Source organism: Lissotriton helveticus, chromosome 4_1 (assembly GCF_964261635.1).
Source record: "Lissotriton helveticus chromosome 4_1, aLisHel1.1, whole genome shotgun sequence".
In the NCBI taxonomy this organism is placed as follows: Eukaryota; Metazoa; Chordata; class Amphibia; order Caudata; family Salamandridae; genus Lissotriton; species Lissotriton helveticus.
Genome location: NC_136063.1, coordinates 8,618,362 through 8,645,095, shown reverse-complemented (window position 1 = coordinate 8,645,095; position 26,734 = coordinate 8,618,362). Strand labels below are relative to the sequence as shown.

The 26,734-nt window shown below is 51.5% G+C and overlaps 1 protein-coding gene across 4 annotated transcripts in view; it reads right to left on the bottom strand.

Moving 5' to 3' along the window:
• Nucleotides 1–26,734, bottom strand: part of LOC144826893 (GTPase IMAP family member 8-like) — a 258,208-nt gene that overhangs the window by 151,791 nt on the left and 79,683 nt on the right. The window lies entirely within an intron of this gene.

Below are 26,734 nucleotides of genomic sequence, written 5' to 3'. Positions count from 1 at the left end.
AAAGAGGGCTGTGACAGATAAGGATGAGGGTGATGGTAGTGGGTGATGAAAGAGGGCTGTGACAGATAAGGGTGAGGGTGGTGGCAGTGGGTGATAAAAGAGGGCTGTGACAGACAAGGATGAGGGTGATGGCAGAGGGTGATGAAAGAGGGCTGTGACAGATAAGGATGAGGGTGATGGTAGTGGGTGATGAAAGAGGGCTGTGACAGATAAGGGTGAGGGTGGTGGCAGTGGGTGATAAAAGAGGGCTGTGACAGATAAGGATGAGGGTGATGGCAGTGGGTGATGAAAGAGAGCTGTGACAGATAAGGATGAGGGTGATGGCAGTGGGGGATGAAAGAGGGCTGTGACAGATGAGGATGAGGGTGATGGCAGTGGGTGTGATGAAAGAGGGCTGTGACAGATAAGGATGAGGGTGATGGCAGTGGGTGATGAAAGAGGGCTGTTACTGATAAGGATGCGGGTGATGGCAGAGGGTAATGAAAGAGGGCTGTGACAGATAAGGATGAGGGTGATGGTAGTGGGTGATGAAAGAGGGCTGTGACAGATGAGGATGAGGGTGATGGCAGTGGGAGATGAAAGAGGGCTGTGACGGATAAGGATGAGAGTCATGGCAGTGGGTGATGAAAGAGGGCTGTGACAGATAAGTATGAGGGTGATGGCAGTGGGTGATGAAAGAGGGCTGTGACAGATAAGGATGAGGGTGATGGCAGTGGGTGATGTAAGAGGGATGTGACAGATAAGGATGAGGGTGATGGCAGTGGGTGATGAAAGAGGGATGTGACAGATAAGGATGAGGGTGATGGCAGTGGGTGATGAAAGAGGGCTGTGACAGATAAGGATGAGGGTGATGGCAGTGGGTGATGAGAGAGGGCTGTGACAGATAAGGATGAGTTTGATGGCAGTGGGTGTGATGAAAGAGGGATGTGACAGATAAGGATGCGGGTGATGGCAGAGGGTAATGAAAGAGGGCTGTGACAGATAAGGATGAGGGTGATGGCAGTGGGTGTGATGAAAGAGGGCTGTGACAGATAAGGATGAGGGTGATGGCAGTGGGTGATGAAAGAGGGCTGTGACAGATAAGGATGAGGGTGGTGGCAGTGTGTGATGAAAGAGGGCTGTGACAGATAAGGATGAGGGTGGTGGCAGTGTGTGATGAAAGAGGGCTGTGACAGATAAGGATGAGGGTGATGGCAGTGGGTGTGATGAAAGAGGGATGTGACAGATAAGGATGAGGGTGATGGCAGTGGGGGATGAAAGAGGGCTGTGACAGATGAGGATGAGGATGATGGCAGTGGGTGTGATGAAAGAGGGCTGTGACAGATAAGGATGAGGGTGATGGCAGTGGGTGATGAAAGAGGGCTGTGACAGATAAGGATGAGGGTGATGGCAGTGGGTGTGATGAAAGAGGGATGTGACAGATAAGGATGCGGGTGATGGCAGAGGGTAATGAAAGAGGGCTGTGACAGATAAGGATAAGGGTGATGCCAGTGGGTGGGATGAAAGAGGGCCGTGACAGATAAGGATGAGGATGATGGCAGTGGGTGATGAGAGAGGGCTGTGACAGATAAGGATGAGGGTGATGGCAGTGAGTGTGAAGAAAGAGGGCTGTGACAGATGAGGATGATGGTGATGGCAGTGGGTGATGAAAGAGGGCTGTGACAGATAAGGATGAGGGTGATGGCAGTGGGTGTGATGAAAGAGGGCTGTGACAGATAAGGATGAGGGTGATGGCAGTGGGTGATGAAAGAGGGCTGTGACAGATGAGGATGATGGTGATGGCAGTGGGTGATGAAAGAGGGCTGTGACAGATAAGGATGAGGGTGATGGCAGTGGGTGTGATGAAAGAGGGCTGTGACAGATAAGGATGAGGGTGATGGCAGTGGGTGATGAAAGAGGGCTGTGACAGATAAGGATGAGGGTGATGGCAGTGGGGGATGAAAGAGGGCTGTGACAGATAAGGATGAGGGTGATGGCAGTGGGTGATGAAAGAGGGCTGTGACAGATGAGGATGAGGATGATGGCAGTGGGTGATGAAAGAGGGCTGTTACTGATAAGGATGCGGGTGATGGCAGAGGGTAATGAAAGAGGGCTGTGACAGATAAGGATGAGGATGATGGCAGTGGGTGATGAAAGAGGGCTGTGACAGATAAGGATGAGGATGATGGCAGAGGGTAATGAAAGAGGGCTGTGACAGATAAGGATGAGGGTGATGGTAGTGGGTGATGAAAGAGGGCTGTGACAGATAAGGATGAGGATGATGGCAGTGGGTGTGATGAAAGAGGGCTGTGACAGATAAGGATGCGGGTGATGGCAGAGGGTAATGAAAGAGGGCTGTGACAGATAAGGATGAGGGTGATGGTAGTGGGTGTGATGAAAGAGGGCTGTGACAGATAAGGATTAGGGTGATGGCAGTGGGTGATGAAAGAGGGCTGTGACAGATAAGGATGAGGGTGATGGCAGTGGGTAATGAAAGAGGGCTGTGACAGATAAGGATGAGGGTGATGGCAGTGGGTAATGAAAGAGGGCTGTGACAGATAAGGATGAGGGTGATGGCAGTGGGTGTGATGAAAGAGGGCTGTGACAGATAAGGATGCGGGTGATGGCAGAGGGTAATGAAAGAGGGCTGTGACAGATAAGGATGAGGGTGATCGCAGTGGGGGATGAAAGAGGGCTGTGACAGATAAGGATGAGGGTGATGCCAGTGGGTGATGAAAGAGGGCTGTGACAGATGAGGATGAGGATGATGGCAGTGGGTGATGAAAGAGGGCTGTTACTGATAAGGATGCGGGTGATGGCAGAGGGTAATGAAAGAGGGCTGTGACAGATAAGGATGAGGATGATGGCAGTGGGTGATGAAAGAGGGCTGTGACAGATAAGGATGAGGATGATGGCAGAGGGTAATGAAAGAGGGCTGTGACAGATAAGGATGAGGGTGATGGTAGTGGGTGATGAAAGAGGGCTGTGACAGATAAGGATGAGGATGATGGCAGTGGGTGTGATGAAAGAGGGCTGTGACAGATAAGGATGCGGGTGATGGCAGAGGGTAATGAAAGAGGGCTGTGACAGATAAGGATGAGGGTGATGGTAGTGGGTGTGATGAAAGAGGGCTGTGACAGATAAGGATGAGGGTGATGGCAGTGGGTGATGAAAGAGGGCTGTGACAGATAAGGATGAGGGTGATGGCAGTGGGTAATGAAAGAGGGCTGTGACAGATAAGGATGAGGGTGATGGCAGTGGGTGTGATGAAAGAGGGCTGTGACAGATAAGGATGCGGGTGATGGCAGAGGGTAATGAAAGAGGGCTGTGACAGATAAGGATGAGGGTGATGGCAGAGGGTAATGAAAGAGGGCTGTGACAGATAAGGATGCGGGTGATGGCAGAGGGTAATGAAAGAGGGCTGTGACAGATAAGGATGAGGGTGATGGCAGAGGGTGATGAAAGAGGGCTGTGACAGATAAGGATGCGGGTGATGGCAGTGGGTAATGAAAGAGGGCTTTGACAGATAAGGATGAGGGTGATGGCAGTGGGTGTGATGAAAGAGGGCTGTGACAGATAAGGATGCGGGTGATGGCAGAGGGTAATGAAAGAGGGCTGTGACAGATAAGGATGAGGGTGATGGTAGTGGGTGATGAAAGAGGGCTGTGACAGATAAGGGTGAGGGTGGTGGCAGTGGGTGATAAAAGAGGGCTGTGACAGATAAGGATGAGGGTGATGGCAGAGGGTGATGAAAGAGGGCTGTGACAGATGAGGATGAGGGTGATGGCAGTGGGTGTGATGAAAGAGGGCTGTGACAGATGAGGATGAGGATGATGGCAGTGGGTGATGAAAGAGGGCTGTTACTGATAAGGATGCGGGTGATGGCAGAGGGTAATGAAAGAGGGCTGTGACAGATAAGGATGAGGATGATGGCAGTGGGTGATGAAAGAGGGCTGTGACAGATAAGGATGAGGATGATGGCAGAGGGTAATGAAAGAGGGCTGTGACAGATAAGGATGAGGGTGATGGTAGTGGGTGATGAAAGAGGGCTGTGACAGATAAGGATGAGGATGATGGCAGTGGGTGTGATGAAAGAGGGCTGTGACAGATAAGGATGCGGGTGATGGCAGAGGGTAATGAAAGAGGGCTGTGACAGATAAGGATGAGGGTGATGGTAGTGGGTGTGATGAAAGAGGGCTGTGACAGATAAGGATGAGGGTGATGGCAGTGGGTGATGAAAGAGGGCTGTGACAGATAAGGATGAGGGTGATGGCAGTGGGTAATGAAAGAGGGCTGTGACAGATAAGGATGAGGGTGATGGCAGTGGGTAATGAAAGAGGGCTGTGACAGATAAGGATGAGGGTGATGGCAGTGGGTGTGATGAAAGAGGGCTGTGACAGATAAGGATGCGGGTGATGGCAGAGGGTAATGAAAGAGGGCTGTGACAGATAAGGATGAGGATGATGGCAGTGGGTGTGATGAAAGAGGGCTGTGACAGATAAGGATGAGGGTGATGGCAGTGGGTGTGATGAAAGAGGGCTGTGACAGATAAGGATGCGGGTGATGGCAGAGGGTAATGAAAGAGGGCTGTGACAGATAAGGATGAGGGTGATGGCAGAGGGTGATGAAAGAGGGCTGTGACAGATGAGGATGAGGATGATGGCAGTGGGTGATGAAAGAGGGCTGTGACAGATAAGGATGAGGGTGATGGTAGTGGGTGATGAAAGAGGGCTGTGACAGATAAGGGTCAGGGTGGTGGCAGTGGGTGATAAAAGAGGGCTGTGACAGATAAGGATGAGGGTGATGGCAGAGGGTGATGAAAGAGGGCTGTGACAGATAAGGATGAGGGTGATGGTAGTGGGTGATGAAAGAGGGCTGTGACAGATAAGGGTGAGGGTGGTGGCAGTGGGTGATAAAAGAGGGCTGTGACAGATAAGGATGAGGGTGATGGCAGAGGGTGATGAAAGAGGGCTGTGACAGATGAGGATGAGGGTGATGGCAGTGGGTGTGATGAAAGAGGGCTGTGACAGATAAGGATGAGGGTGATGGCAGTGGGTGATGAAAGAGGGCTGTTACTGATAAGGATGCGGGTGATGGCAGAGGGTAATGAAAGAGGGCTGTGACAGATAAGGATGAGGGTGATGGTAGTGGGTGATGAAAGAGGGCTGTGACAGATGAGGATGAGGGTGATGGCAGTGGGAGATGAAAGAGGGCTGTGACGGATAAGGATGAGAGTCATGGCAATGGGTGATGAAAGAGGGCTGTGACAGATAAGTATGAGGGTGATGGCAGTGGGTGATGAAAGAGGGCTGTGACAGATAAGGATGAGGGTGATGGCAGTGGGTGATGTAAGAGGGATGTGACAGATAAGGATGAGGGTGATGGCAGTGGGTGATGAAAGAGGGATGTGACAGATAAGGATGAGGGTGATGGCAGTGGGTGATGAAAGAGGGCTGTGACAGATAAGGATGAGGGTGATGGCAGTGGGTGATGAGAGAGGGCTGTGACAGATAAGGATGAGTTTGATGGCAGTGGGTGTGATGAAAGAGGGATGTGACAGATAAGGATGCGGGTGATGGCAGAGGGTAATGAAAGAGGGCTGTGACAGATAAGGATGAGGGTGATGGCAGTGGGTGTAATGAAAGAGGGCTGTGACAGATAAGGATGAGGGTGATGGCAGTGGGTGATGAAAGAGGGCTGTGACAGATAAGGATGAGGGTGGTGGCAGTGTGTGATGAAAGAGGGCTGTGACAGATAAGGATGAGGGTGGTGGCAGTGTGTGATGAAAGAGGGCTGTGACAGATAAGGATGAGGGTGATGGCAGTGGGTGTGATGAAAGAGGGATGTGACAGATAAGGATGAGGGTGATGGCAGTGGGGGATGAAAGAGGGCTGTGACAGATGAGGATGAGGATGATGGCAGTGGGTGTGATGAAAGAGGGCTGTGACAGATAAGGATGAGGGTGATGGCAGTGGGTGTGATGAAAGAGGGCTGTGACAGATAAGGATGAGGGTGATGGCAGTGGGTGATGAAAGAGGGCTGTGACAGATAAGGATGAGGGTGATGGCAGTGGGTGTGATGAAAGAGGGATGTGACAGATAAGGATGCGGGTGATGGCAGAGGGTAATAAAAGAGGGCTGTGACAGATAAGGATAAGGGTGATGCCAGTGGGTGGGATGAAAGAGGGCCGTGACAGATAAGGATGAGGATGATGGCAGTGGGTGATGAGAGAGGGCTGTGACAGATAAGGATGAGGGTGATGGCAGTGAGTGTGAAGAAAGAGGGCTGTGACAGATGAGGATGATGGTGATGGCAGTGGGTGATGAAAGAGGGCTGTGACAGATAAGGATGAGGGTGATGGCAGTGGGTGTGATGAAAGAGGGCTGTGACAGATAAGGATGAGGGTGATGGCAGTGGGTGATGAAAGAGGGCTGTGACAGATGAGGATGATGGTGATGGCAGTGGGTGATGAAAGAGGGCTGTGACAGATAAGGATGAGGGTGATGGCAGTGGGTGTGATGAAAGAGGGCTGTGACAGATAAGGATGAGGGTGATGGCAGTGGGTGATGAAAGAGGGCTGTGACAGATAAGGATGAGGGTGATGGCAGTGGGGGATGAAAGAGGGCTGTGACAGATAAGGATGAGGGTGATGGCAGTGGGTGATGAAAGAGGGCTGTGACAGATGAGGATGAGGATGATGGCAGTGGGTGATGAAAGAGGGCTGTTACTGATAAGGATGCGGGTGATGGCAGAGGGTAATGAAAGAGGGCTGTGACAGATAAGGATGAGGATGATGGCAGTGGGTGATGAAAGAGGGCTGTGACAGATAAGGATGAGGATGATGGCAGAGGGTAATGAAAGAGGGCTGTGACAGATAAGGATGAGGGTGATGGTAGTGGGTGATGAAAGAGGGCTGTGACAGATAAGGATGAGGATGATGGCAGTGGGTGTGATGAAAGAGGGCTGTGACAGATAAGGATGCGGGTGATGGCAGAGGGTAATGAAAGAGGGCTGTGACAGATAAGGATGAGGGTGATGGTAGTGGGTGTGATGAAAGAGGGCTGTGAAAGATAAGGATTAGGGTGATGGCAGTGGGTGATGAAAGAGGGCTGTGACAGATAAGGATGAGGGTGATGGCAGTGGGTAATGAAAGAGGGCTGTGACAGATAAGGATGAGGGTGATGGCAGTGGGTAATGAAAGAGGGCTGTGACAGATAAGGATGAGGGTGATGGCAGTGGGTGTGATGAAAGAGGGCTGTGACAGATAAGGATGCGGGTGATGGCAGAGGGTAATGAAAGAGGGCTGTGACAGATAAGGATGAGGGTGATCGCAGTGGGGGATGAAAGAGGGCTGTGACAGATAAGGATGAGGGTGATGGCAGTGGGTGATGAAAGAGGGCTGTGACAGATGAGGATGAGGATGATGGCAGTGGGTGATGAAAGAGGGCTGTTACTGATAAGGATGCGGGTGATGGCAGAGGGTAATGAAAGAGGGCTGTGACAGATAAGGATGAGGATGATGGCAGTGGGTGATGAAAGAGGGCTGTGACAGATAAGGATGAGGATGATGGCAGAGGGTAATGAAAGAGGGCTGTGACAGATAAGGATGAGGGTGATGGTAGTGGGTGATGAAAGAGGGCTGTGACAGATAAGGATGAGGATGATGGCAGTGGGTGTGATGAAAGAGGGCTGTGACAGATAAGGATGCGGGTGATGGCAGAGGGTAATGAAAGAGGGCTGTGACAGATAAGGATGAGGGTGATGGTAGTGGGTGTGATGAAAGAGGGCTGTGACAGATAAGGATGAGGGTGATGGCAGTGGGTGATGAAAGAGGGCTGTGACAGATAAGGATGAGGGTGATGGCAGTGGGTAATGAAAGAGGGCTGTGACAGATAAGGATGAGGGTGATGGCAGTGGGTGTGATGAAAGAGGGCTGTGACAGATAAGGATGCGGGTGATGGCAGAGGGTAATGAAAGAGGGCTGTGACAGATAAGGATGAGGGTGATGGCAGAGGGTAATGAAAGAGGGCTGTGACAGATAAGGATGCGGGTGATGGCAGAGGGTAATGAAAGAGGGCTGTGACAGATAAGGATGAGGGTGATGGCAGAGGGTGATGAAAGAGGGCTGTGACAGATAAGGATGCGGGTGATGGCAGTGGGTAATGAAAGAGGGCTTTGACAGATAAGGATGAGGGTGATGGCAGTGGGTGTGATGAAAGAGGGCTGTGACAGATAAGGATGCGGGTGATGGCAGAGGGTAATGAAAGAGGGCTGTGACAGATAAGGATGAGGGTGATGGTAGTGGGTGATGAAAGAGGGCTGTGACAGATAAGGGTGAGGGTGGTGGCAGTGGGTGATAAAAGAGGGCTGTGACAGATAAGGATGAGGGTGATGGCAGAGGGTGATGAAAGAGGGCTGTGACAGATGAGGATGAGGGTGATGGCAGTGGGTGTGATGAAAGAGGGCTGTGACAGATAAGGATGAGGGTGATGGCAGTGGGTGATGAAAGAGGGCTGTAACTGATAAGGATGCGGGTGATGGCAGAGGGTAATGAAAGAGGGCTGTGACAGATAAGGATGAGGGTGATGGCAGTGGGTGTGATGAAAGAGGGCTGTGACAGATAAGGATGAGGGTGATGGCAGTGGGTGATAAAAGAGGGCTGTGACAGATAAGGATGCGGGTGATGGCAGAGGGTAATGAAAGAGGGCTGTGACAGATAAGGATGAGGGTGATGGCAGTGGGTGATGAGAGAGGGCTGTGACAGATAAGGATGAGTTTGATGGCAGTGGGTGTGATGAAAGAGGGATGTGACAGATAAGGATGCGGGTGATGGCAGAGGGTAATGAAAGAGGGCTGTGACAGATAAGGATGAGGGTGATGGCAGTGGGTGTGATGAAAGAGGGCTGTGACAGATAAGGATGAGGGTGATGGCAGTGGGTGATGAAAGAGGTCTGTGACAGATAAGGATGAGGGTGGTGGCAGTGTGTGATGAAAGAGGGCTGTGACAGATAAGGATGAGGGTGGTGGCAGTGTGTGATGAAAGAGGGCTGTGACAGATAAGGATGAGGGTGATGGCAGTGGGTGTGATGAAAGAGGGATGTGACAGATAAGGATGAGGGTGATGGCAGTGGGGGATGAAAGAGGGCTGTTACAGATGAGGATGAGGATGATGGCAGTGGGTGTGATGAAAGAGGGCTGTGACAGATAAGGATGAGGGTGATGGCAGTGGGTGTGATGAAAGAGGGCTGTGACAGATAAGGATGAGGGTGATGGCAGTGGGTGATGAAAGAGGGCTGTGACAGATAAGGATGAGGGTGATGGCAGTGGGTGTGATGAAAGAGGGATGTGACAGATAAGGATGCGGGTGATGGCAGAGGGTAATGAAAGAGGGCTGTGACAGATAAGGATAAGGGTGATGCCAGTGGGTGGGATGAAAGAGGGCCGTGACAGATAAGGATGAGGATGATGGCAGTGGGTGATGAGAGAGGGCTGTGACAGATAAGGATGAGGGTGATGGCAGTGAGTGTGAAGAAAGAGGGCTGTGACAGATGAGGATGATGGTGATGGCAGTGGGTGATGAAAGAGGGCTGTGACAGATAAGGATGAGGGTGATGGCAGTGGGTGTGATGAAAGAGGGCTGTGACAGATAAGGATGAGGGTGATGGCAGTGGGTGATGAAAGAGGGCTGTGACAGATGAGGATGATGGTGATGGCAGTGGGTGATGAAAGAGGGCTGTGACAGATAAGGATGAGGGTGATGGCAGTGGGGGATGAAAGAGGGCTGTGACAGATAAGGATGAGGGTGATGGCAGTGGGTGATGAAAGAGGGCTGTGACAGATGAGGATGAGGATGATGGCAGTGGGTGATGAAAGAGGGCTGTTACTGATAAGGATGCGGGTGATGGCAGAGGGTAATGAAAGAGGGCTGTGACAGATAAGGATGAGGATGATGGCAGTGGGTGATGAAAGAGGGCTGTGACAGATAAGGATGAGGATGATGGCAGAGGGTAATGAAAGAGGGCTGTGACAGATAAGGATGAGGGTGATGGTAGTGGGTGATGAAAGAGGGCTGTGACAGATAAGGATGAGGATGATGGCAGTGGGTGTGATGAAAGAGGGCTGTGACAGATAAGGATGCGGGTGATGACAGAGGGTAATGAAAGAGGGCTGTGACAGATAAGGATGAGGGTGATGGTAGTGGGTGTGATGAAAGAGGGCTGTGACAGATAAGGATGAGGGTGATGGCAGTGGGTGATGAAAGAGGGCTGTGACAGATAAGGATGAGGGTGATGGCAGTGGGTAATGAAAGAGGGCTGTGACAGATAAGGATGAGGGTGATGGCAGTGGGTAATGAAAGAGGGCTGTGACAGATAAGGATGAGGGTGATGGCAGTGGGTGTGATGAAAGAGGGCTGTGACAGATAAGGATGCGGGTGATGGCAGAGGGTAATGAAAGAGGGCTGTGACAGATAAGGATGAGGGTGATGGCAGTGGGGGATGAAAGAGGGCTGTGACAGATAAGGATGAGGGTGATGGCAGTTGGTGATGAAAGAGGGCTGTGACAGATGAGGATGAGGATGATGGCAGTGGGTGATGAAAGAGGGCTGTTACTGATAAGGATGCGGGTGATGGCAGAGGGTAATGAAAGAGGGCTGTGACAGATAAGGATGAGGATGATGGCAGTGGGTGATGAAAGAGGGCTGTGACAGATAAGGATGAGGATGATGGCAGAGGGTAATGAAAGAGGGCTGTGACAGATAAGGATGAGGGTGATGGTAGTGGGTGATGAAAGAGGGCTGTGACAGATAAGGATGAGGATGATGGCAGTGGGTGTGATGAAAGAGGGCTGTGACAGATAAGGATGCGGGTGATGGCAGAGGGTAATGAAAGAGGGCTGTGACAGATAAGGATGAGGGTGATGGTAGTGGGTGTGATGAAAGAGGGCTGTGACAGATAAGGATGAGGGTGATGGCAGTGGGTGATGAAAGAGGGCTGTGACAGATAAGGATGAGGGTGATGGCAGTGGGTAATGAAAGAGGGCTGTGACAGATAAGGATGAGGGTGATGGCAGTGGGTGTGATGAAAGAGGGCTGTGACAGATAAGGATGCGGGTGATGGCAGAGGGTAATGAAAGAGGGCTGTGACAGATAAGGATGAGGGTGATGGCAGAGGGTAATGAAAGAGGGCTGTGACAGATAAGGATGCGGGTGATGGCAGAGGGTAATGAAAGAGGGCTGTGACAGATAAGGATGAGGGTGATGGCAGAGGGTGATGAAAGAGGGCTGTGACAGATAAGGATGCGGGTGATGGCAGTGGGTAATGAAAGAGGGCTTTGACAGATAAGGATGAGGGTGATGGCAGTGGGTGTGATGAAAGAGGGCTGTGACAGATAAGGATGCGGGTGATGGCAGAGGGTAATGAAAGAGGGCTGTGACAGATAAGGATGAGGGTGATGGTAGTGGGTGATGAAAGAGGGCTGTGACAGATAAGGGTGAGGGTGGTGGCAGTGGGTGATAAAAGAGGGCTGTGACAGATAAGGATGAGGGTGATGGCAGAGGGTGATGAAAGAGGGCTGTGACAGATGAGGATGAGGGTGATGGCAGTGGGTGTGATGAAAGAGGGCTGTGACAGATAAGGATGAGGGTGATGGCAGTGGGTGATGAAAGAGGGCTGTTACTGATAAGGATGCGGGTGATGGCAGAGGGTAATGAAAGAGGGCTGTGACAGATAAGGATGAGGGTGATGGTAGTGGGTGATGAAAGAGGGCTGTGACAGATGAGGATGAGGGTGATGGCAGTGGGTGATGGAAGAGGGCTGTGACAGATAAGGATAAGGGTGATGGCAGTGGGTGATGGAAGAGGGCTGTGACAGATAAGGGTGAGGGTGATGGCTGTGGGTGATGAAAGAGGGCTGTGACAGATAAGGATCAGGGTGATGGTAGTGGGTGATGAAAGAGGGCTGTGACAGATAAGGATGAGGATGATGGCAGTGGGTGATGAAAGAGGGCTGTGACAGATAAGGATGAGGGTGATGGCAGTGGGTAATGAAAGAGGGATGTGACAGATAAGGATGAGGGTGGTGGCAGTGGGTGATGAAAGAGGGATGTGACAGATAAGGATGAGGGCGATGGCAGTGGGTGATGAAAGAGGGCTGTGACAGATAAGGGTGAGGGTGATGGCAGTGGGGGATGAAAGAGGGCTGTGACAGATAAGGATGAGGGTGATGGCAGTGGGTGTGTTGAAAGAGGGCTGTGACAGATAAGGATGAGGGTGATGGCAGTGGGTGTGATGAAAGAGGGCTGTGACAGATAAGGATGAGGATGATGGCAGTGGGTGTGATGAAAGAGGGCTGTGACAGATAAGGATGCGGGTGATGGCAGAGGGTAATGAAAGAGGGCTGTGACAGATAAGGATGAGGGTGATGGTAGTGGGTGTGATGAAAGAGGGCTGTGACAGATAAGGATGAGGGTGATGGCAGTGGGTGATGAAAGAGGGCTGTGACAGATAAGGATGAGGGTGATGGCAGTGGGTAATGAAAGAGGGCTGTGACAGATAAGGATGAGGGTGATGGCAGTGGGTAATGAAAGAGGGCTGTGACAGATAAGGATGAGGGTGATGGCAGTGGGTGTGATGAAAGAGGGCTGTGACAGATAAGGATGCGGGTGATGGCAGAGGGTAATGAAAGAGGGCTGTGACAGATAAGGATGAGGATGATGGCAGTGGGTGTGATGAAAGAGGGCTGTGACAGATAAGGATGAGGGTGATGGCAGTGGGTGTGATGAAAGAGGGCTGTGACAGATAAGGATGCGGGTGATGGCAGAGGGTAATGAAAGAGGGCTGTGACAGATAAGGATGAGGGTGATGGCAGAGGGTGATGAAAGAGGGCTGTGACAGATGAGGATGAGGATGATGGCAGTGGGTGATGAAAGAGGGCTGTGACAGATCAGGATGAGGGTGATGGCAGTGAGTGTGATGAAAGAGGGCTGTGACAGATAAGGATGAGGGTGATGGCAGTGGGTGATGAAAGAGGGCTGTGACAGATAAGGGTGAGGGTGATGGTAGTGGGTGTGATGAAAGAGGGCTGTGACAGATAAGGATGAGGGTGATGGCAGTGGGTGTGATGAAAGAGGGCTGTGACAGATAAGGATGAGGGTGATGGCAGAGGGTAATGAAAGAGGGCTGTGACAGATAAGGATGAGGGTGATGGTAGTGGGTGATGAAAGAGGGCTGTGACAGATAAGGGTGAGGGTGGTGGCAGTGGGTGATAAAAGAGGGCTGTGACAGATAAGGATGAGGGTGATGGCAGAGGGTGATGAAAGAGGGCTGTGACAGATGAGGATGAGGGTGATGGCAGTGGGTGTGAAGAAAGAAGGCTGTGACAGATAAGGATGAGGGTGATGGCAGTGGGTGATGAAAGAGGGCTGTTACTGATAAGGATGCGGGTGATGGCAGAGGGTAATGAAAGAGGGCTGTGACAGATAAGGATGAGGGTGATGGTAGTGGGTGATGAAAGAGGGCTGTGACAGATGAGGATGAGGGTGATGGCAGTGGGTGATGGAAGAGGGCTGTGACAGATAAGGATAAGGGTGATGGCAGTGGGTGATGGAAGAGGGCTGTGACAGATAAGGGTGAGGGTGATGGCTGTGGGTGATGAAAGAGGGCTGTGACAGATAAGGATGAGGGTGATGGTAGTGGGTGATGAAAGAGGGCTGTGACAGATAAGGATGAGGATGATGGCAGTGGGTGATGAAAGGGGGCTGTGACAGATAAGGATGAGGGTGATGGCAGTGGGTAATGAAAGAGGGATGTGACAGATAAGGATGAGGGTGGTGGCAGTGGGTGATGAAAGAGGGATGTGACAGATAAGGATGAGGGCGATGGCAGTGGGTGATGAAAGAGGGCTGTGACAGATAAGGGTGAGGGTGATGGCAGTGGGGGATGAAAGAGGGCTGTGACAGATAAGGATGAGGGTGATGGCAGTGGGTGTGTTGAAAGAGGGCTGTGACAGATAAGGATGAGGGTGATGGCAGTGGGTGATGAAAGAGGGCTGTGACAGATAAGGATGAGGGTGATGGCAGTGAGTGTGAAGAAAGAGGGCTGTGACAGATGAGGATGATGGTGATGGCAGTGGGTGATGAAAGAGGGCTGTGACAGATAAGGATGAGGGTGATGGCAGTGAGTGTGAAGAAAGAGGGCTGTGACAGATGAGGATGAGGGTGATGGCAGTGGGTGATGAAAGAGGGCTGTGACAGATAAGGATGAGGGTGATGGCAGTGAGTGTGAAGAAAGAGGGCTGTGACAGATAAGGATGAGGATGATGGTAGTGGGTGATGAAAGAGGGCTGTGACAGATAAGGATGAGGGTGATGGCAGTGGGTGATGAAAGAGGGCTGTGACAGATAAGGATGAGGGTGATGGCAGTGGGTGATGAAAGAGGGCTGTGACAGATAAGGATGAGGGTGATGGCAGTGAGTGTGAAGAAAGAGGGCTGTGACAGATGAGGATGAGGGTGATGGCAGTGGGTGATGAAAGAGGGCTGTGACAGATAAGGATGAGGGTGATGGCAGTGAGTGTGAAGAAAGAGGGCTGTGACAGATGAGGATGAGGGTGATGGCAGTGGGTGATGAAAGAGGGCTGTGACAGATAAGGATGAGGGTGATGGTAGTGGGTGATGAAAGAGGGCTGTGACAGATAAGGATGAGGGTGATGGCAGTGGGTGATGAAAGAGGGCTGTGACAGATAAGGATGAGGGTGATGGCAGTGGGTGATGAAAGAGGGCTGTGACAGATAAGGATGAGGGTGATGGTAGTGGGTGATGAAAGAGGGCTGTGACAGATGAGGATGAGGGTGATGGCAGTGGGTGATGAAAGAGGGCTGTGACAGATAAGGATGAGGGTGATGGTAGTGGGTGATGAAAGAGGGCTGTGACAGATAAGGATGAGGATGATGGCAGTGGGTGTGATGAAAGAGGGCTGTGACAGATAAGGATGCGGGTGATGGCAGAGGGTAATGAAAGAGGGCTGTGACAGATAAGGATGAGGGTGATGGTAGTGGGTGTGATGAAAGAGGGCTGTGACAGATAAGGATGAGGGTGATGGCAGTGGGTGATGAAAGAGGGCTGTGACAGATAAGGATGAGGGTGATGGCAGTGGGTAATGAAAGAGGGCTGTGACAGATAAGGATGAGGGTGATGGCAGTGGGTGTGATGAAAGAGGGCTGTGACAGATAAGGATGCGGGTGATGGCAGAGGGTAATGAAAGAGGGCTGTGACAGATAAGGATGAGGGTGATGGCAGAGGGTAATGAAAGAGGGCTGTGACAGATAAGGATGCGGGTGATGGCAGAGGGTGTGATGAAAGAGGGCTGTGACAGATAAGGATGCGGGTGATGGCAGAGGGTAATGAAAGAGGGCTGTGACAGATAAGGATGAGGGTGATGGTAGTGGGTGTGATGAAAGAGGGCTGTGACAGATAAGGATGAGGGTGATGGCAGTGGGTGATGAAAGAGGGCTGTGACAGATAAGGATGAGGGTGATGGCAGTGGGTAATGAAAGAGGGCTGTGACAGATAAGGATGAGGGTGATGGCAGTGGGTAATGAAAGAGGGCTGTGACAGATAAGGATGAGGGTGATGGCAGTGGGTGTGATGAAAGAGGGCTGTGACAGATAAGGATGCGGGTGATGGCAGAGGGTAATGAAAGAGGGCTGTGACAGATAAGGATGAGGGTGATGGCAGTGGGGGATGAAAGAGGGCTGTGACAGATAAGGATGAGGGTGATGGCAGTTGGTGATGAAAGAGGGCTGTGACAGATGAGGATGAGGATGATGGCAGTGGGTGATGAAAGAGGGCTGTTACTGATAAGGATGCGGGTGATGGCAGAGGGTAATGAAAGAGGGCTGTGACAGATAAGGATGAGGATGATGGCAGTGGGTGATGAAAGAGGGCTGTGACAGATAAGGATGAGGATGATGGCAGAGGGTAATGAAAGAGGGCTGTGACAGATAAGGATGAGGGTGATGGTAGTGGGTGATGAAAGAGGGCTGTGACAGATAAGGATGAGGATGATGGCAGTGGGTGTGATGAAAGAGGGCTGTGACAGATAAGGATGCGGGTGATGGCAGAGGGTAATGAAAGAGGGCTGTGACAGATAAGGATGAGGGTGATGGTAGTGGGTGTGATGAAAGAGGGCTGTGACAGATAAGGATGAGGGTGATGGCAGTGGGTGATGAAAGAGGGCTGTGACAGATAAGGATGAGGGTGATGGCAGTGGGTAATGAAAGAGGGCTGTGACAGATAAGGATGAGGGTGATGGCAGTGGGTGTGATGAAAGAGGGCTGTGACAGATAAGGATGCGGGTGATGGCAGAGGGTAATGAAAGAGGGCTGTGACAGATAAGGATGAGGGTGATGGCAGAGGGTAATGAAAGAGGGCTGTGACAGATAAGGATGCGGGTGATGGCAGAGGGTAATGAAAGAGGGCTGTGACAGATAAGGATGAGGGTGATGGCAGAGGGTGATGAAAGAGGGCTGTGACAGATAAGGATGCGGGTGATGGCAGTGGGTAATGAAAGAGGGCTTTGACAGATAAGGATGAGGGTGATGGCAGTGGGTGTGATGAAAGAGGGCTGTGACAGATAAGGATGCGGGTGATGGCAGAGGGTAATGAAAGAGGGCTGTGACAGATAAGGATGAGGGTGATGGTAGTGGGTGATGAAAGAGGGCTGTGACAGATAAGGGTGAGGGTGGTGGCAGTGGGTGATAAAAGAGGGCTGTGACAGATAAGGATGAGGGTGATGGCAGAGGGTGATGAAAGAGGGCTGTGACAGATGAGGATGAGGGTGATGGCAGTGGGTGTGATGAAAGAGGGCTGTGACAGATAAGGATGAGGGTGATGGCAGTGGGTGATGAAAGAGGGCTGTTACTGATAAGGATGCGGGTGATGGCAGAGGGTAATGAAAGAGGGCTGTGACAGATAAGGATGAGGGTGATGGTAGTGGGTGATGAAAGAGGGCTGTGACAGATGAGGATGAGGGTGATGGCAGTGGGTGATGGAAGAGGGCTGTGACAGATAAGGATAAGGGTGATGGCAGTGGGTGATGGAAGAGGGCTGTGACAGATAAGGGTGAGGGTGATGGCTGTGGGTGATGAAAGAGGGCTGTGACAGATAAGGATCAGGGTGATGGTAGTGGGTGATGAAAGAGGGCTGTGACAGATAAGGATGAGGATGATGGCAGTGGGTGATGAAAGAGGGCTGTGACAGATAAGGATGAGGGTGATGGCAGTGGGTAATGAAAGAGGGATGTGACAGATAAGGATGAGGGTGGTGGCAGTGGGTGATGAAAGAGGGATGTGACAGATAAGGATGAGGGCGATGGCAGTGGGTGATGAAAGAGGGCTGTGACAGATAAGGGTGAGGGTGATGGCAGTGGGGGATGAAAGAGGGCTGTGACAGATAAGGATGAGGGTGATGGCAGTGGGTGTGTTGAAAGAGGGCTGTGACAGATAAGGATGAGGGTGATGGCAGTGGGTGTGATGAAAGAGGGCTGTGACAGATAAGGATGAGGATGATGGCAGTGGGTGTGATGAAAGAGGGCTGTGACAGATAAGGATGCGGGTGATGGCAGAGGGTAATGAAAGAGGGCTGTGACAGATAAGGATGAGGGTGATGGTAGTGGGTGTGATGAAAGAGGGCTGTGACAGATAAGGATGAGGGTGATGGCAGTGGGTGATGAAAGAGGGCTGTGACAGATAAGGATGAGGGTGATGGCAGTGGGTAATGAAAGAGGGCTGTGACAGATAAGGATGAGGGTGATGGCAGTGGGTAATGAAAGAGGGCTGTGACAGATAAGGATGAGGGTGATGGCAGTGGGTGTGATGAAAGAGGGCTGTGACAGATAAGGATGCGGGTGATGGCAGAGGGTAATGAAAGAGGGCTGTGACAGATAAGGATGAGGATGATGGCAGTGGGTGTGATGAAAGAGGGCTGTGACAGATAAGGATGAGGGTGATGGCAGTGGGTGTGATGAAAGAGGGCTGTGACAGATAAGGATGCGGGTGATGGCAGAGGGTAATGAAAGAGGGCTGTGACAGATAAGGATGAGGGTGATGGCAGAGGGTGATGAAAGAGGGCTGTGACAGATGAGGATGAGGATGATGGCAGTGGGTGATGAAAGAGGGCTGTGACAGATCAGGATGAGGGTGATGGCAGTGAGTGTGATGAAAGAGGGCTGTGACAGATAAGGATGAGGGTGATGGCAGTGGGTGATGAAAGAGGGCTGTGACAGATAAGGGTGAGGGTGATGGTAGTGGGTGTGATGAAAGAGGGCTGTGACAGATAAGGATGAGGGTGATGGCAGTGGGTGTGATGAAAGAGGGCTGTGACAGATAAGGATGAGGGTGATGGCAGAGGGTAATGAAAGAGGGCTGTGACAGATAAGGATGAGGGTGATGGTAGTGGGTGATGAAAGAGGGCTGTGACAGATAAGGGTGAGGGTGGTGGCAGTGGGTGATAAAAGAGGGCTGTGACAGATAAGGATGAGGGTGATGGCAGAGGGTGATGAAAGAGGGCTGTGACAGATGAGGATGAGGGTGATGGCAGTGGGTGTGAAGAAAGAAGGCTGTGACAGATAAGGATGAGGGTGATGGCAGTGGGTGATGAAAGAGGGCTGTTACTGATAAGGATGCGGGTGATGGCAGAGGGTAATGAAAGAGGGCTGTGACAGATAAGGATGAGGGTGATGGTAGTGGGTGATGAAAGAGGGCTGTGACAGATGAGGATGAGGGTGATGGCAGTGGGTGATGGAAGAGGGCTGTGACAGATAAGGATAAGGGTGATGGCAGTGGGTGATGGAAGAGGGCTGTGACAGATAAGGGTGAGGGTGATGGCTGTGGGTGATGAAAGAGGGCTGTGACAGATAAGGATGAGGGTGATGGTAGTGGGTGATGAAAGAGGGCTGTGACAGATAAGGATGAGGATGATGGCAGTGGGTGATGAAAGGGGGCTGTGACAGATAAGGATGAGGGTGATGGCAGTGGGTAATGAAAGAGGGATGTGACAGATAAGGATGAGGGTGGTGGCAGTGGGTGATGAAAGAGGGATGTGACAGATAAGGATGAGGGCGATGGCAGTGGGTGATGAAAGAGGGCTGTGACAGATAAGGGTGAGGGTGATGGCAGTGGGGGATGAAAGAGGGCTGTGACAGATAAGGATGAGGGTGATGGCAGTGGGTGTGTTGAAAGAGGGCTGTGACAGATAAGGATGAGGGTGATGGCAGTGGGTGATGAAAGAGGGCTGTGACAGATAAGGATGAGGGTGATGGCAGTGAGTGTGAAGAAAGAGGGCTGTGACAGATGAGGATGATGGTGATGGCAGTGGGTGATGAAAGAGGGCTGTGACAGATAAGGATGAGGGTGATGGCAGTGAGTGTGAAGAAAGAGGGCTGTGACAGATGAGGATGAGGGTGATGGCAGTGGGTGATGAAAGAGGGCTGTGACAGATAAGGATGAGGGTGATGGCAGTGAGTGTGAAGAAAGAGGGCTGTGACAGATAAGGATGAGGATGATGGTAGTGGGTGATGAAAGAGGGCTGTGACAGATAAGGATGAGGGTGATAGCAGTGGGTGATGAAAGAGGGCTGTGACAGATAAGGATGAGGGTGATGGCAGTGGGTGATGAAAGAGGGCTGTGACAGATAAGGATGAGGGTGATGGCAGTGAGTGTGAAGAAAGAGGGCTGTGACAGATGAGGATGAGGGTGATGGCAGTGGGTGATGAAAGAGGGCTGTGACAGATAAGGATGAGGGTGATGGCAGTGAGTGTGAAGAAAGAGGGCTGTGACAGATGAGGATGAGGGTGATGGCAGTGGGTGATGAAAGAGGGCTGTGACAGATAAGGATGAGGGTGATGGTAGTGGGTGATGAAAGAGGGCTGTGACAGATAAGGATGAGGGTGATGGCAGTGGGTGATGAAAGAGGGCTGTGACAGATAAGGATGAGGGTGATGGCAGTGGGTGATGAAAGAGGGCTGTGACAGATAAGGATGAGGGTGATGGTAGTGGGTGATGAAAGAGGGCTGTGACAGATGAGGATGAGGGTGATGGCAGTGGGTGATGAAAGAGGGCTGTGACAGATAAGGATGAGGGTGATGGTAGTGGGTGATGAAAGAGGGCTGTGACAGATAAGGATGAGGATGATGGCAGTGGGTGTGATGAAAGAGGGCTGTGACAGATAAGGATGCGGGTGATGGCAGAGGGTAATGAAAGAGGGCTGTGACAGATAAGGATGAGGGTGATGGTAGTGGGTGTGATGAAAGAGGGCTGTGACAGATAAGGATGAGGGTGATGGCAGTGGGTGATGAAAGAGGGCTGTGACAGATAAGGATGAGGGTGATGGCAGTGGGTAATGAAAGAGGGCTGTGACAGATAAGGATGAGGGTGATGGCAGTGGGTGTGATGAAAGAGGGCTGTGACAGATAAGGATGCGGGTGATGGCAGAGGGTAATGAAAGAGGGCTGTGACAGATAAGGATGAGGGTGATGGCAGAGGGTAATGAAAGAGGGCTGTGACAGATAAGGATGCGGGTGATGGCAGAGGGTAATGAAAGAGGGCTGTGACAGATAAGGATGAGGGTGATGGCAGAGGGTGATGAAAGAGGGCTGTGACAGATAAGGATGCGGGTGATGGCAGTGGGTAATGAAAGAGGGCTTTGACAGATAAGGATGAGGGTGATGGCAGTGGGTGTGATGAAAGAGGGCTGTGACAGATAAGGATGCGGGTGATGGCAGAGGGTAATGAAAGAGGGCTGTGACAGATAAGGATGAGGGTGATGGTAGTGGGTGATGAAAGAGGGCTGTGACAGATAAGGGTGAGGGTGGTGGCAGTGGGTGATAAAAGAGGGCTGTGACAGATAAGGATGAGGGTGATGGCAGAGGGTGATGAAAGAGGGCTGTGACAGATGAGGATGAGGGTGATGGCAGTGGGTGTGATGAAAGAGGGCTGTGACAGATAAGGATGAGGGTGATGGCAGTGGGTGATGAAAGAGGGCTGTTACTGATAAGGATGCGGGTGATGGCAGAGGGTAATGAAAGAGGGCTGTGACAGATAAGGATGAGGGTGATGGTAGTGGGTGATGAAAGAGGGCTGTGACAGATGAGGATGAGGGTGATGGCAGTGGGTGATGGAAGAGGGCTGTGACAGATAAGGATAAGGGTGATGGCAGTGGGTGATGGAAGAGGGCTGTGACAGATAAGGGTGAGGGTGATGGCTGTGGGTGATGAAAGAGGGCTGTGACAGATAAAGATGAGGGTGATGGTAGTGGGTGATGAAAGAGGGCTGTGACAGATAAGGATGAGGATGATGGCAGTGGGTGATGAAAGAGGGCTGTGACAGATAAGGATGAGGGTGATGGCAGTGGGTAATGAAAGAGGGATGTGACAGATAAGGATGAGGGTGGTGGCAGTGGGTGATGAAAGAGGGATGTGACAGATAAGGATGAGGGCGATGGCAGTGGGTGATGAAAGAGGGCTGTGACAGATAAGGGTGAGGGTGATGGCAGTGGGGGATGAAAGAGGGCTGTGACAGATAAGGATGAGGGTGATGGCAGTGGGTGTGTTGAAAGAGGGCTGTGACAGATAAGGATGAGGGTGATGGCAGTGGGTGTGATGAAAGAGGGCTGTGACAGATAAGGATGAGGATGATGGCAGTGGGTGTGATGAAAGAGGGCTGTGACAGATAAGGATGCGGGTGATGGCAGAGGGTAATGAAAGAGGGCTGTGACAGATAAGGATGAGGGTGATGGTAGTGGGTGTGATGAAAGAGGGCTGTGACAGATAAGGATGAGGGTGATGGCAGTGGGTGATGAAAGAGGGCTGTGACAGATAAGGATGAGGGTGATGGCAGTGGGTAATGAAAGAGGGCTGTGACAGATAAGGATGAGGGTGATGGCAGTGGGTAATGAAAGAGGGCTGTGACAGATAAGGATGAGGGTGATGGCAGTGGGTGTGATGAAAGAGGGCTGTGACAGATAAGGATGCGGGTGATGGCAGAGGGTAATGAAAGAGGGCTGTGACAGATAAGGATGAGGATGATGGCAGTGGGTGTGATGAAAGAGGGCTGTGACAGATAAGGATGAGGGTGATGGCAGTGGGTGTGATGAAAGAGGGCTGTGACAGATAAGGATGCGGGTGATGGCAGAGGGTAATGAAAGAGGGCTGTGACAGATAAGGATGAGGGTGATGGCAGAGGGTGATGAAAGAGGGCTGTGACAGATGAGGATGAGGATGATGGCAGTGGGTGATGAAAGAGGGCTGTGACAGATCAGGATGAGGGTGATGGCAGTGAGTGTGATGAAAGAGGGCTGTGACAGATAAGGATGAGGGTGATGGCAGTGGGTGATGAAAGAGGGCTGTGACAGATAAGGGTGAGGGTGATGGTAGTGGGTGTGATGAAAGAGGGCTGTGACAGATAAGGATGAGGGTGATGGCAGTGGGTGTGATGAAAGAGGGCTGTGACAGATAAGGATGAGGGTGATGGCAGAGGGTAATGAAAGAGGGCTGTGACAGATAAGGATGAGGGTGATGGTAGTGGGTGATGAAAGAGGGCTGTGACAGATAAGGGTGAGGGTGGTGGCAGTGGGTGATAAAAGAGGGCTGTGACAGATAAGGATGAGGGTGATGGCAGAGGGTGATGAAAGAGGGCTGTGACAGATGAGGATGAGGGTGATGGCAGTGGGTGTGAAGAAAGAAGGCTGTGACAGATAAGGATGAGGGTGATGGCAGTGGGTGATGAAAGAGGGCTGTTACTGATAAGGATGCGGGTGATGGCAGAGGGTAATGAAAGAGGGCTGTGACAGATAAGGATGAGGGTGATGGTAGTGGGTGATGAAAGAGGGCTGTGACAGATGAGGATGAGGGTGATGGCAGTGGGTGATGGAAGAGGGCTGTGACAGATAAGGATAAGGGTGATGGCAGTGGGTGATGGAAGAGGGCTGTGACAGATAAGGGTGAGGGTGATGGCTGTGGGTGATGAAAGAGGGCTGTGACAGATAAGGATGAGGGTGATGGTAGTGGGTGATGAAAGAGGGCTGTGACAGATAAGGATGAGGATGATGGCAGTGGGTGATGAAAGGGGGCTGTGACAGATAAGGATGAGGGTGATGGCAGTGGGTAATGAAAGAGGGATGTGACAGATAAGGATGAGGGTGGTGGCAGTGGGTGATGAAAGAGGGATGTGACAGATAAGGATGCGGGTGATGGCAGAGGGTAATGAAAGAGGGCTGTGACAGATAAGGATGAGGGTGATGGCAGAGGGTGATGAAAGAGGGCTGTGACAGATGAGGATGAGGATGATGGCAGTGGGTGATGAAAGAGGGCTGTGACAGATCAGGATGAGGGTGATGGCAGTGAGTGTGATGAAAGAGGGCTGTGACAGATAAGGATGAGGGTGATGGCAGTGGGTGATGAAAGAGGGCTGTGACAGATAAGGGTGAGGGTGATGGTAGTGGGTGTGATGAAAGAGGGCTGTGACAGATAAGGATGAGGGTGATGGCAGTGGGTGTGATGAAAGAGGGCTGTGACAGATAAGGATGAGGGTGATGGCAGAGGGTAATGAAAGAGGGCTGTGACAGATAAGGATGAGGGTGATGGTAGTGGGTGATGAAAGAGGGCTGTGACAGATAAGGGTGAGGGTGGTGGCAGTGGGTGATAAAAGAGGGCTGTGACAGATAAGGATGAGGGTGATGGCAGAGGGTGATGAAAGAGGGCTGTGACAGATGAGGATGAGGGTGATGGCAGTGGGTGTGAAGAAAGAAGGCTGTGACAGATAAGGATGAGGGTGATGGCAGTGGGTGATGAAAGAGGGCTGTTACTGATAAGGATGCGGGTGATGGCAGAGGGTAATGAAAGAGGGCTGTGACAGATAAGGATGAGGGTGATGGTAGTGGGTGATGAAAGAGGGCTGTGACAGATGAGGATGAGGGTGATGGCAGTGGGTGATGGAAGAGGGCTGTGACAGATAAGGATAAGGGTGATGGCAGTGGGTGATGGAAGAGGGCTGTGACAGATAAGGGTGAGGGTGATGGCTGTGGGTGATGAAAGAGGGCTGTGACAGATAAGGATGAGGGTGATGGTAGTGGGTGATGAAAGAGGGCTGTGACAGATAAGGATGAGGATGATGGCAGTGGGTGATGAAAGGGGGCTGTGACAGATAAGGATGAGGGTGATGGCAGTGGGTAATGAAAGAGGGATGTGACAGATAAGGATGAGGGTGGTGGCAGTGGGTGATGAAAGAGGGATGTGACAGATAAGGATGAGGGCGATGGCAGTGGGTGATGAAAGAGGGCTGTGACAGATAAGGGTGAGGGTGATGGCAGTGGGGGATGAAAGAGGGCTGTGACAGATAAGGATGAGGGTGATGGCAGTGGGTGTGTTGAAAGAGGGCTGTGACAGATAAGGATGAGGGTGATGGCAGTGGGTGATGAAAGAGGGCTGTGACAGATAAGGATGAGGGTGATGGCAGTGAGTGTGAAGAAAGAGGGCTGTGACAGATGAGGATGATGGTGATGGCAGTGGGTGATGAAAGAGGGCTGTGACAGATAAGGATGAGGGTGATGGCAGTGAGTGTGAAGAAAGAGGGCTGTGACAGATGAGGATGAGGGTGATGGCAGTGGGTGATGAAAGAGGGCTGTGACAGATAAGGATGAGGGTGATGGCAGTGAGTGTGAAGAAAGAGGGCTGTGACAGATAAGGATGAGGATGATGGTAGTGGGTGATGAAAGAGGGCTGTGACAGATAAGGATGAGGGTGATGGCAGTGGGTGATGAAAGAGGGCTGTGACAGATAAGGATGAGGGTGATGGCAGTGGGTGATGAAAGAGGGCTGTGACAGATAAGGATGAGGGTGATGGCAGTGAGTGTGAAGAAAGAGGGCTGTGACAGATGAGGATGAGGGTGATGGCAGTGGGTGATGAAAGAGGGCTGTGACAGATAAGGATGAGGGTGATGGCAGTGAGTGTGAAGAAAGAGGGCTGTGACAGATGAGGATGAGGGTGATGGCAGTGGGTGATGAAAGAGGGCTGTGACAGATAAGGATGAGGGTGATGGTAGTGGGTGATGAAAGAGGGCTGTGACAGATAAGGATGAGGGTGATGGCAGTGGGTGATGAAAGAGGGCTGTGACAGATAAGGATGAGGGTGATGGCAGTGGGTGATGAAAGAGGGCTGTGACAGATAAGGATGAGGGTGATGGTAGTGGGTGATGAAAGAGGGCTGTGACAGATGAGGATGAGGGTGATGGCAGTGGGTGATGAAAGAGGGCTGTGACAGATAAGGATGAGGGTGATGGTAGTGGGTGATGAAAGAGGGCTGTGACAGATAAGGATGAGGATGATGGCAGTGGGTGTGATGAAAGAGGGCTGTGACAGATAAGGATGCGGGTGATGGCAGAGGGTAATGAAAGAGGGCTGTGACAGATAAGGATGAGGGTGATGGTAGTGGGTGTGATGAAAGAGGGCTGTGACAGATAAGGATGAGGGTGATGGCAGTGGGTGATGAAAGAGGGCTGTGACAGATAAGGATGAGGGTGATGGCAGTGGGTAATGAAAGAGGGCTGTGACAGATAAGGATGAGGGTGATGGCAGTGGGTGTGATGAAAGAGGGCTGTGACAGATAAGGATGCGGGTGATGGCAGAGGGTAATGAAAGAGGGCTGTGACAGATAAGGATGAGGGTGATGGCAGAGGGTAATGAAAGAGGGCTGTGACAGATAAGGATGCGGGTGATGGCAGAGGGTAATGAAAGAGGGCTGTGACAGATAAGGATGAGGGTGATGGCAGAGGGTGATGAAAGAGGGCTGTGACAGATAAGGATGCGGGTGATGGCAGTGGGTAATGAAAGAGGGCTTTGACAGATAAGGATGAGGGTGATGGCAGTGGGTGTGATGAAAGAGGGCTGTGACAGATAAGGATGCGGGTGATGGCAGAGGGTAATGAAAGAGGGCTGTGACAGATAAGGATGAGGGTGATGGTAGTGGGTGATGAAAGAGGGCTGTGACAGATAAGGGTGAGGGTGGTGGCAGTGGGTGATAAAAGAGGGCTGTGACAGATAAGGATGAGGGTGATGGCAGAGGGTGATGAAAGAGGGCTGTGACAGATGAGGATGAGGGTGATGGCAGTGGGTGTGATGAAAGAGGGCTGTGACAGATAAGGATGAGGGTGATGGCAGTGGGTGATGAAAGAGGGCTGTTACTGATAAGGATGCGGGTGATGGCAGAGGGTAATGAAAGAGGGCTGTGACAGATAAGGATGAGGGTGATGGTAGTGGGTGATGAAAGAGGGCTGTGACAGATGAGGATGAGGGTGATGGCAGTGGGTGATGGAAGAGGGCTGTGACAGATAAGGATAAGGGTGATGGCAGTGGGTGATGGAAGAGGGCTGTGACAGATAAGGGTGAGGGTGATGGCTGTGGGTGATGAAAGAGGGCTGTGACAGATAAAGATGAGGGTGATGGTAGTGGGTGATGAAAGAGGGCTGTGACAGATAAGGATGAGGATGATGGCAGTGGGTGATGAAAGAGGGCTGTGACAGATAAGGATGAGGGTGATGGCAGTGGGTAATGAAAGAGGGATGTGACAGATAAGGATGAGGGTGGTGGCAGTGGGTGATGAAAGAGGGATGTGACAGATAAGGATGAGGGCGATGGCAGTGGGTGATGAAAGAGGGCTGTGACAGATAAGGGTGAGGGTGATGGCAGTGGGGGATGAAAGAGGGCTGTGA